The 9568-nt window shown below is 46.2% G+C and overlaps 1 pseudogene; it reads right to left on the bottom strand.

Annotated features, from left to right (window-relative positions):
• Positions 1–7082: 7082 nt before the first annotated feature.
• LOC101644924 lies at positions 7083–8381 on the bottom strand (annotated as a pseudogene).
• Between the last annotated feature and the right edge of the window lie 1187 nt (positions 8382–9568).

Genomic DNA, 9568 nt, shown 5'->3' with positions numbered 1-9568 from the left:
TGGCTAACTTCTCTGATTTTAGGTCCTATCTTGAGGCCTATCGAACACCTAAACCGGGTTCCCTTCATGGGTTTTGTCAACTCTGCTCCTTATTTGTTTCCTCCTTACAACCTACAACAGGTTCGTTTGCCTGATTTCTGGTTTGCTTTGTTTCTGTCAGGTGCCCCAAGAAATAAATCCCCTGAGGACAGGGACTGGGTCTATCTTGTTCACCCCTATGTCATTGGCCTGTAGCACAGTGCCTAGAACATAGAATATTGTCAATAATTGTTGGAGGAATGTGTGAGTCCTGAATGGCTCATTTATAATACTCCGGCTTGCCTCAGCCTTTCCCCTTTGATCTCGGCCCTGACCTGTCACCAGACTTCTCACCCACACAGCACAATGTCACGAGCAAGAGCCATTCCTAAGTGTGTCTTGAAATCGAATTTGTAGGTAAGTCAGAATCAGTGCATGCTGTATTTATTTAGCCTTATCTTAGTGCACAAAAGGCTTGAAGTCTTTCCAATTATTTAAAAGCTCCATATGCAGAAAGTGCAGGTGATTGTAATGAAGAATTTAATACAGTTGAGGTTCATCCAATCATTTCAAAGCGAATGTATATAACACTAAAGGGCAACTATGCATTGTCAAGTTGTCCCTAAATAGGATATTTGCAGCTGAGAACTTGCCTATTTTACCCTTAGTTCTCCTCCCTGGCTCTGCCCTTCCAGCGCCAATCTCTCCCCTTCAGACCACACAATGGAAAAGACTTGTTTGTCTTGGAGTTGTTTCTTGAGCTGCCTCAGCTACTCCTTGTAGCTTCTACTCATCAAAAAGCAGTCTAAACCACATCTACCTGGGGATCCTACAGCTAATCCTGAAGGACAGTGTGGTTAATACAATTATGGCATCCATATTTCCCTGGTCGTCACAGGCTGTTTAATGGTATCTGGAATATTTTATTCAAGTTGAGTTCCACATTCTAAGGAGGAAATATCAAAAACTTAATATAGGTCCAGACGGAATGATACATTGGTAAGCTATTGAAACAGGCAACAGAACTTGGAGCTAAACTGTGATATCAGATGGGGTTTGGATCCTGGTTTGGACACTTGCTATGTGATATGTGGTAAGTTCATGAGCTGTGCACCTTAGTTTCCATCTATAAAGTGTGGTTAATAATTAAACCAAACCACACCCTTCACCATTGAATCCATTCTGGCGCATGGTGACCCCGGGGACTCCATGGGGCTTTCTGGCCTGGAATCTCCAAGCAAGCAAATCTTGAAGCGTTTCTTCTGGCAAGCTGCTGGTGGGTCTGAACTGCCAACCGATCACAAACCTCTTTCAGACCAGCCCGAGACCTTGGGGCGAATGGCAGGGCCTACCAGGATATTAAAGTATGGGAACTGTGCAAATGATGACCACTCAGTTTGTTTCTGCAAGGTTGTCAGTTTGACAGTTCGGCAGTTCAAATCCGAGGCACCTCTGAAAAGAGGCCTAGTGATCGAGACTGAAAAATCAGTCCTTGACAATTCTTTTTTTTTTTTTTTTTTAGCCCTTGACAATTCTATGGAACAAAATTCTACTCTGCCACACCTGGGATCACTGTGAGTTAAAACTGATTGGACAGAAACTGTGTGGTGGTGGTGGTGTTTAAATCGGCTATTGCAAAGGGGGAGAAAGGAGGAAATCATCTCAGTGATCAACGTATAGAAACGTGGATGAAGGAGACAACGGATGGTGTAAGATATGAACATTTTAAAAATTTATAAATTATCAAGCGTTCACAAGGGCGGGAAGATGGGGGAAGGAGGGGGGAAAAAGAGGAGCTGATACCAAGGGCTCAAGTAGAAAGAAAATGTTTTGGAAATGATGATGGCAACATATGTACAAATGTGCTTGATTCAATTGATGTATGGATTATTATAAGAGCTCCCAATAAAAGGATTTAAAAATAAAAATAATAAATAGGCTATTGCAAGAATTAAATGATTTGAGCTATGCAAAGTACTTAAAATGATCAGGCATTTATGATGCCAGTGTTAGATGTTGACAGGGGGCACTGGGGAGGAACCTGGCCAGGACTTTATTCCTGACCCTTTCAGACCAGGATTTCCTGAGAGTTCGCTTGGAGGATCAGCAGCACCTGAGAACTTATTCAAAATACAGACTCTCAGGCTCCTCCCCAGATGTGTATTAAGTCAGGACCTGAATTTTACCCAGAAACCCTAGCGGGAAAGGGATTCAGGCACTTTCAAATTGACATGCCCAAGTCTAAGGGGGCACTTCTGGAGGCAAGTTGGAAGAAAGGAGAGACATTTCACAGCAGAGCTTAATGTTTTATGTGGGATAAAAATAATGTTTTGTCCCTTCCTTAATTAAAAGCAAAAACATTTTAACAGGGAAAGATGCACCCACCAGAGCCAAGCAGTCAAAGATATAAAAGGGTGTGTTCGCTCAGCACACACCAGTCAAGAGCAGCACCTATCTGGGCTGTTGCCGAGATCTCGCCACGAGGGAAGCCCCAGACTGAAGCAGCCTCCGGGGATAGCCTCCCTCACCACCAGAGACCAATCCCAGAACCCCACATGGCACAAGAGGAGCAGAACAAGTGCCCATCCCAGCTGCTCTTACCTGCCCCGCCTCTGAAGGGCAGAGCCACCCGAAAGCATGAAGCGCTAACCGGAACGACTAGGCTGCTCCCACGGCACCACTGCCTAAGGGGTGTCGTCCTGAGCATCTGTCCCATCCGGGAGGAGGAGTAGGAGGGAGCAGAGATGGGGGGTGGGCAGGGGGGAGGAAAACCAGACTGCCTGAAGAGCCGCACACTGTAGAAGCCCACAAAGCAGTGTGTTTGAATCCCCACTGTGCACGCTCAGCCACGGAGAAAAGCCACGGTGGGTCCAGCAGGCCGTGTAATAGTCAAGTCGGGCTCCAAATGGCTTACCACGTCAACCAATGAAAATCGAATTGAAGTCTCCAGAAGGAATGTGACACGCAAGAGAAACACAAAGAAGCTGCTAAATGGACTGTGAAGCATGAGACGGAAACCTGAGAGAAATGGATCCTGACTTGGCCCCACTTTGTGAGCAAAATATAGCCTGTTTGGGAGATTGCGATGAGAGGTTTTGACTGTGGAAAAGGCAAAAACCATTGAAATGGAACATCCTACTGATAGAATGATGCAAATATATGTTTTTTAATATATTGTTTGGTGTGTGTACTTGGTATCCTAAGCAGAGAATAAGATGCACTGTAGGGGACTATGTTGTTTATTTCTTTCCATTTCCTTAAACCGAACTTAATAGCATAGCATTGCTTATAGTACGCGATCAATAAATGCTTAATGGATTTGGGGAGATGCTGATCTCACCAAGACTTAAATCGATTTGAGAACATTTAGGTGATTAATAGAAATTCTATAAAGAAAGTGAGTGTCACCGAAACGATCAGAATTTGGTACAGATCTCTTCTTGGGTCCCTACCACACCCTATGAATTTACACAGGAAGGCAGATTTGGAAAGTGATAGGAAAAGGTGTAAGTATACTAGGTTTGAGAATCCTTGTTCTGCCTCTCATTTTCTAAGTAAATCCTACAGTTAAGTTTCTTTGCGTTTATTAGGGCTTCCATTTCTTCATCTGTAAATGAAAATGGAAAACATTAGTTATCAACACACATGGAAATGTTGGCATGGTCACTGGAAAGATGACTGGGCAGACACTCATTTCTGCTCAATTCCAGGCAGAGGGAGATGTGGTCTAACACTGGCAGTGCCACCGACTTCCCATTGTGGCCCACCTAAGAATATTCCCTCTGGAGTGTGGTTCTGGAGAAGAATACTGAAAGTATCGTGGACTGCTGACAGGACAAACCGATCTGTCTTGGAAAAAGTGTGGTCAGAATGCTCCTTAGAGGCAAAGATGGTAAGTCTCCCTCTTACATACTTTGGACATGTCAAGAGAGACCATTCCCTGGTGAAAGACATCATGCTTAGTGAAAAAGAGGAAAGAGATAGATTAACAACATGGCTGCAACAAAGAGCTCAGGCACCGGGACAATTGTGAGGATGGTTGGGACCAGGCAGTGTTGCGCTTTGTTGTCCTGAGGTCGCTGTGAGTTGGAAGTGCCTCGATGGCATCTAATCCCACCACCACCTGCTTCTTTCTCTTCTTGTGAACATTGAAGAAATGAAGGTGGTGAGTGAAGCAGTGGACTGTGGTGCATATCTGGAAAAAGAACCCAGCTCCGTCACAGTCCAGAGTCAAATCACCTCCCCGTACAGCTCCTCGCTGACATTTTCACATAGATGGGGTTACACAGAACTGCAGAGGCCCTGGAGGAGCCCTGATGACCTGCGGATTGAGTGCTAACCACAGGGTTGGTGGTTCACACCCACCAGCCACTCCTCAGGAGAAAGAGGGGGCTGTCTGTTCCCATAAAGATTTACAGTCTCAGAAACCCTGAATAGGGTTTTTATGGGTCAGAATCAACTCAATGGTAGTGAGTCTTTATTGTTTTTCAGTGGCCTGGTGGTGGAGGGAATCTTGGCCTTCAGGGGTGAATGGAGAGATTGGACTTCCAAGCAGCGAAAATCCTTTGCTGCCAGGTCAAGGAGTGAGATAGGAGTAGGAAAAAAGAAGGGAGTCAGAATTATGCAGATTAACCACCCCCAAGAGATGCCAGTCAAGGCCACCAATGTTAAAGGAGTCCAATAGACTCATTTCTTTTCAAGCTTCCTCATCAGCTAAGCCAAAGGTCTGAAAAGTATAACACATTTGCTTATTGATAATCTGCAGTGTCGTCTAATGTTGGTTCAAAGACAACAAGACAGTGTAATGGTCCACTGTGAGAAGGAGAGCCAAAAAGCCCAGTGTCGATTAAGAAGGTTATTCTATCAAAGGTGGGGGTGGGGATGGGTAAAGAAGCAAGGAATTAAGAGGAGCCTAAGTGATATATGTGGTCTTACAGTCCTCCACAATCTCATAATGAATACACTTGCTGAAAGCAGTGGTTTAAGAAGAATCTACATCTTTTTGTGGTTATATTAAGTAACAGAGTGAAGAAGAGGAGAAAGGAAAATGGAATTTTTTCAAGAAGGAAATGAGCCAGGCAACAGCAAAAGAATCTCTAGAACAGCAATGAAAAAAAATCCACTAAGAAAGCTCCGAGCTTATTAACCCTTGGGAGAGAACTGAAAATCTAGGCTCCTCTGAGAGCCGCATATCAATGGTTTATCATGGATATTTCTAAAGCTTCTCACACTCACTGTCTGAGTCGATGCTGCCTCATAGGCACTCTATGGGACAGGGGCTCACACTGTAACTGTGTACAGGAGTAGAAAGCCCTATCTTCCTCCCATTCTAAAGCTGGGTGAAAGTTTATCAGAACGACAGAATTGTATGTTATGTTTGTTTTTTTTTAGCATGCTATTGAAGTGTCACTTGCCTTTTTTTTAAGAATTCAAGGGAATACAATAGTGATCATGTAAAATTGAATACAACTTTTAGAAATAGATTGATTTCTAATGCAAAAGTTTCCAGCTCAAAACAGAAATTATTACGTGCCTCAGGAATATTATTCAGATGATGAAATTTGACTCCACAGATGTAATCCAATGTACTGGCAAAGGTTCTTCCTGTGGTTCATAGAAAATAAAATCAAACAGAAAATTTCTACCCCCAGCAAAAGTAATTTATATATGGTATGCTTGGATACTGCTAACCAGGCAATTGTTACTGTTCAGATTTATGGCCTGATTCCTAACTTTTTGTTCCAAAAGCCATAGCTCTTTCAACATTCCATTCGTTTGCTCACATCATAATTAAAGACATTTCTTCACTCTTGAATTCCACTGATCTCCGTTAATCTTCACTAAATTAGCATATTAAACTGAAACCACCTTTATTCAACCTAAATATTTGCTCATCTCACTCTGCTACCCTCATTAGGGTCCTGTTCCCTCAGAAATACCTTATTCTTGTCTATTTGTGTTTCTGTTTACTTGTTTCCCCCTTAAGCTAATCATTGGTATTTTAATAGTCGTTTTTTTCAGTCATTGAAATGAGTAGGCATATTCATTTATAAAAACTATCCGTTTTGTTTTGATTTTTTAAATCATTTTATTGGGGGGGTCATACAACTCTTATCACAATCCATACATACATACATCCATTGTATAAAGCACTTGTACTTTCATTACCCTCATCATTATCGAAACATTTGCCCTCCACGTAAGCCCGTGGCATCAGGTCCTCATTTTTCTGTTTTGATTTTTTTAACGTGAATATTCTAGAATTTATCTGTTGGGAATCTCTCAATCGCCCATACCACAGAGAGTTCACGTTATTAATAAAGTTAAAAGGATCGTGCAGGTTGCTCTGTGCTCCGTACCAGGCCCTCCAAGCCATTCCAGTGGCCCAAGTCACTTGATAGGTTATGGTGTATGGGTGGCATTGGGACACTTGGAGTAAAACTGTTGATCCTTTCAGACAGGGCACTGCCACCTACTAAACCTGACTAACCCATTCCTATCAATTCGATCCCAATACAAAGCGACCCTCCATCCGGTTCCCAAGGCTTGTGAATCTTTGCAGGAGCAGACAGCCCCACAGTCCTCCCAAGAAGTGGCTCAGAGGTCTGCACTGCTGACCTTGCTGTTAGCAGCCAAGCACTTACTACCTGGCAGCACGACCAGGGCTCCTTTCCACCTGAAATGTGGTGGTTTTTTTGTTTTGGGGTTGTTGTTTTTTTAATATTTCCTACTTTTATTTGACAATAACAAACTGTATATTAAAAGGGGGAAAGGCGTGCTGGCCCTGGATTTCCCCCCTCTCGGTATCTCCAAGAATCCCCCACCCCTAGACCCCAGCAGGGACTTCCTTCCCCCTGTCTTGTAATGGGATGGGGATCTTGAGGCGTGGAGATGGGGTGTGTGTGTGTGTGTGTGTGTGTGTGTGTGTGTGTGTGGGGTGTGGCTTGGAGGGGATTGGGAGTCAAGGATGGAGAGCGGAAAGGGGTAGACAGAGGTCTTCCCTCATCCCCCATCATAACTGGCACCCTAAGGAGAAGTCTTGAGGGCCCACAATGTGCCTTCACCTATGAGAAGATCCAGCATCCAAAGGTGACCCAGTGACTGGCCCAGCTGAGCTCTGACCACTTGTGGACAGTGTATGCCATGCCATCGCCCTGCTCCTCTGTGGTGTCATCCACATCGACATGGAACAGGGAGCCCAGGTAGGCCAGGTGGAAGATGGCCAGGCCCCCAAAGAGCAGGTTTAAGGCTCACACCCCCAGGCCCAAGCGATACTGGTGGGAACAATCTGGCAGCCATCGTTTGGATCCGACGCAGGCCCGGAGGATCCAAGCCAGGCGCTTCAGGAGGACATGTTCCACGGAAGTGACAAAGGTGACAGACAGCAGCACCGCCGCCTGGCTGCGTAGGTGACCAGCACGGTAGAGAAAGTCCCCAAGCAGAGAGCATTCTTGAAACCGTAGTTATTGAGCCAATAAGACATGGGTAGGCTCCACTTGTGGCAACTTCCACCGTGGACCGTGGCAGCTCCACATTCAGTGGCTGAGCCACTGATAGGTCCCATTTCAGGTGATCCTGCACGGTGAAGCCAGCCCCCGCCAGCGTGGCCGTGGCTTCGGACAGACAGCCCACAAAATAGTGACGGAAGTGGAAGGAGACAGCCCTCTCGTAGGCGCGCGGCCACTTGCGAAGGAGATGGTCCCCGTTGAGGGGTATGAAGTATAGGAAGACGTAGGGACCTGTGCAGGTGACAGCACAGGGCACAGCAGGGCCAGCACCAGGCCCCGGGCCACCTTCTGCAGCCACCGGCAGCTCAGCAGGTGGCCTTGGACAGCCTGTAGGTAGCTGTGGAAGGATCCCCAGGGCCCAAAGACTATGGTCCCCATGAAGCAGCCCGTGAACTCCACTGGTGAGGGCACCGCACCCACCTCACCCCCGGACCAGGTCGAAGCCCAGAGACACCACCTTCATGGCCAAGATCATCTGAGCCCCTCGCATCTTGTGCCATGTCACGGTATCTCCCATGTGCATCTCACCCACAAGTCAGTAGATGAGGATGGTGACAGAGGAAGACGCCCCGGACAGGAGGCATGTTGGCAGAGGAACAGCCCAAGGCTGCACAGGAGGCTGGGTAGCATGACCCAAACCACATGCACTTGGAAGAAGGGGTAGAGGCTGAAGAATCCTCCTGCTATGGTGCTCGCGTGCTTCAGGTAGGATGGCAACCCAAGCCTCCAGAGGTGGCGGCAGGTGAGGCAGATGGCAAGGAGCAGCCAGATCTGCTCAAGGCCTTGCTGGGCACCAGGCAGGAGACAACCCTGCAGCAGTTGCTGGACAAAGTCCTGGCGGCTGACGGTGGCCATTGTGGGCCCCCAGGGTTGGATGGACAGACCTGGCAGGAAGGAACCCATGGTCGGGGGGCCGGGGCTGCTCCACTGCCACTGCAGCTGCCACCTCCTCTGGGCAGCCTCCCCCGCAGGCCCAAAGGCCGGGACCAGCTGCCTGGAATGTGTTTTTAATTTCAACCTCAGGACTAAAATGACTTCTTGCATTCTCGAACAGTCCTGCCCTGGGTTGGCTCCCTTACTTTGGACATACCATCAGGAAAAATCAATCACCAGAAAGGTACAACACGTTTGGTAGAGTGTTCGCAAGAAATCAAAACAAACAACACCAATAACAACAAATGGTGGAAACCCTCAATAGGATAGATGACACAACAACTGTACCAGTCAAGGTGAAGCTTTGAGGATAGACAGGAGGGTGGTGCCTGGCTGGACAGTGTTTCCTTGTTGTGCCTATGATCGCATTGAGTCAGACGCTACTCGGAGGCCACTAACAAAGATGACCAACACCATCACTTCGAAGCTAACCCCAAAATCTGAGAGTTTAGGGGGGGAAAATATGTTCCCCCCAAACTCAAAAACCAAGCTCGCTGCCATAGGGCCTAAGCCAATGCATTAGGGAGCCCTGTGGGGCAAGACAGAACTCTCCCCTAGCAGTTCCGGAGACTGAAACTCAGTCTGGGAGTGGAAGTGGGTCTTTCTCCCTTGGAGTGCTCGTGGTTTCAAACTGCTGTCCATGTGGAGAGCAGCCCAACACAGCCACTGTGTTCTGAAGCAAACATTGTTACTTTTGCTTACACACTCTAGGGTATTTTCTTTAAGCCTTATCTCAGATATGAGAAGAAATGAAAGTAATCCGACCCAAGGACCTTAAAAATAGTCACTTACTTCCTACCTCTGGTAAAAGAGAGAAGTAGAGCAAAAGAGAGAAGAGAAATGCTCATTAAGGACAAAGAAGAATAAATAAGTGCTGATTGATCTATTTTTGCATCTTTCATATAGCTATAAAAGGGGCAGTGTTCTTTAAAACATGGGTAGTTGACTAGATTGTTTTCAGATTCAGAGCATCCCCATTAAATGGTAAATAATTTTTTATGAAAACAAACATTAAAATGGGCTATGGATAGGATGGGGAACCATGTTGGCGCAGTAGGCTAAGCTGACTTCAAGATCAGGAGTTTAAAACCACCAGCTACTCCACAGGA

Source organism: Echinops telfairi, unplaced genomic scaffold (assembly GCF_000313985.2).
Source record: "Echinops telfairi isolate 266 unplaced genomic scaffold, ASM31398v2 ScPeMD7_10;HRSCAF=50, whole genome shotgun sequence".
Classification (NCBI taxonomy): domain Eukaryota; kingdom Metazoa; phylum Chordata; class Mammalia; order Afrosoricida; family Tenrecidae; genus Echinops; species Echinops telfairi.
This window is presented reverse-complemented; position numbering and strand designations above follow the sequence as displayed.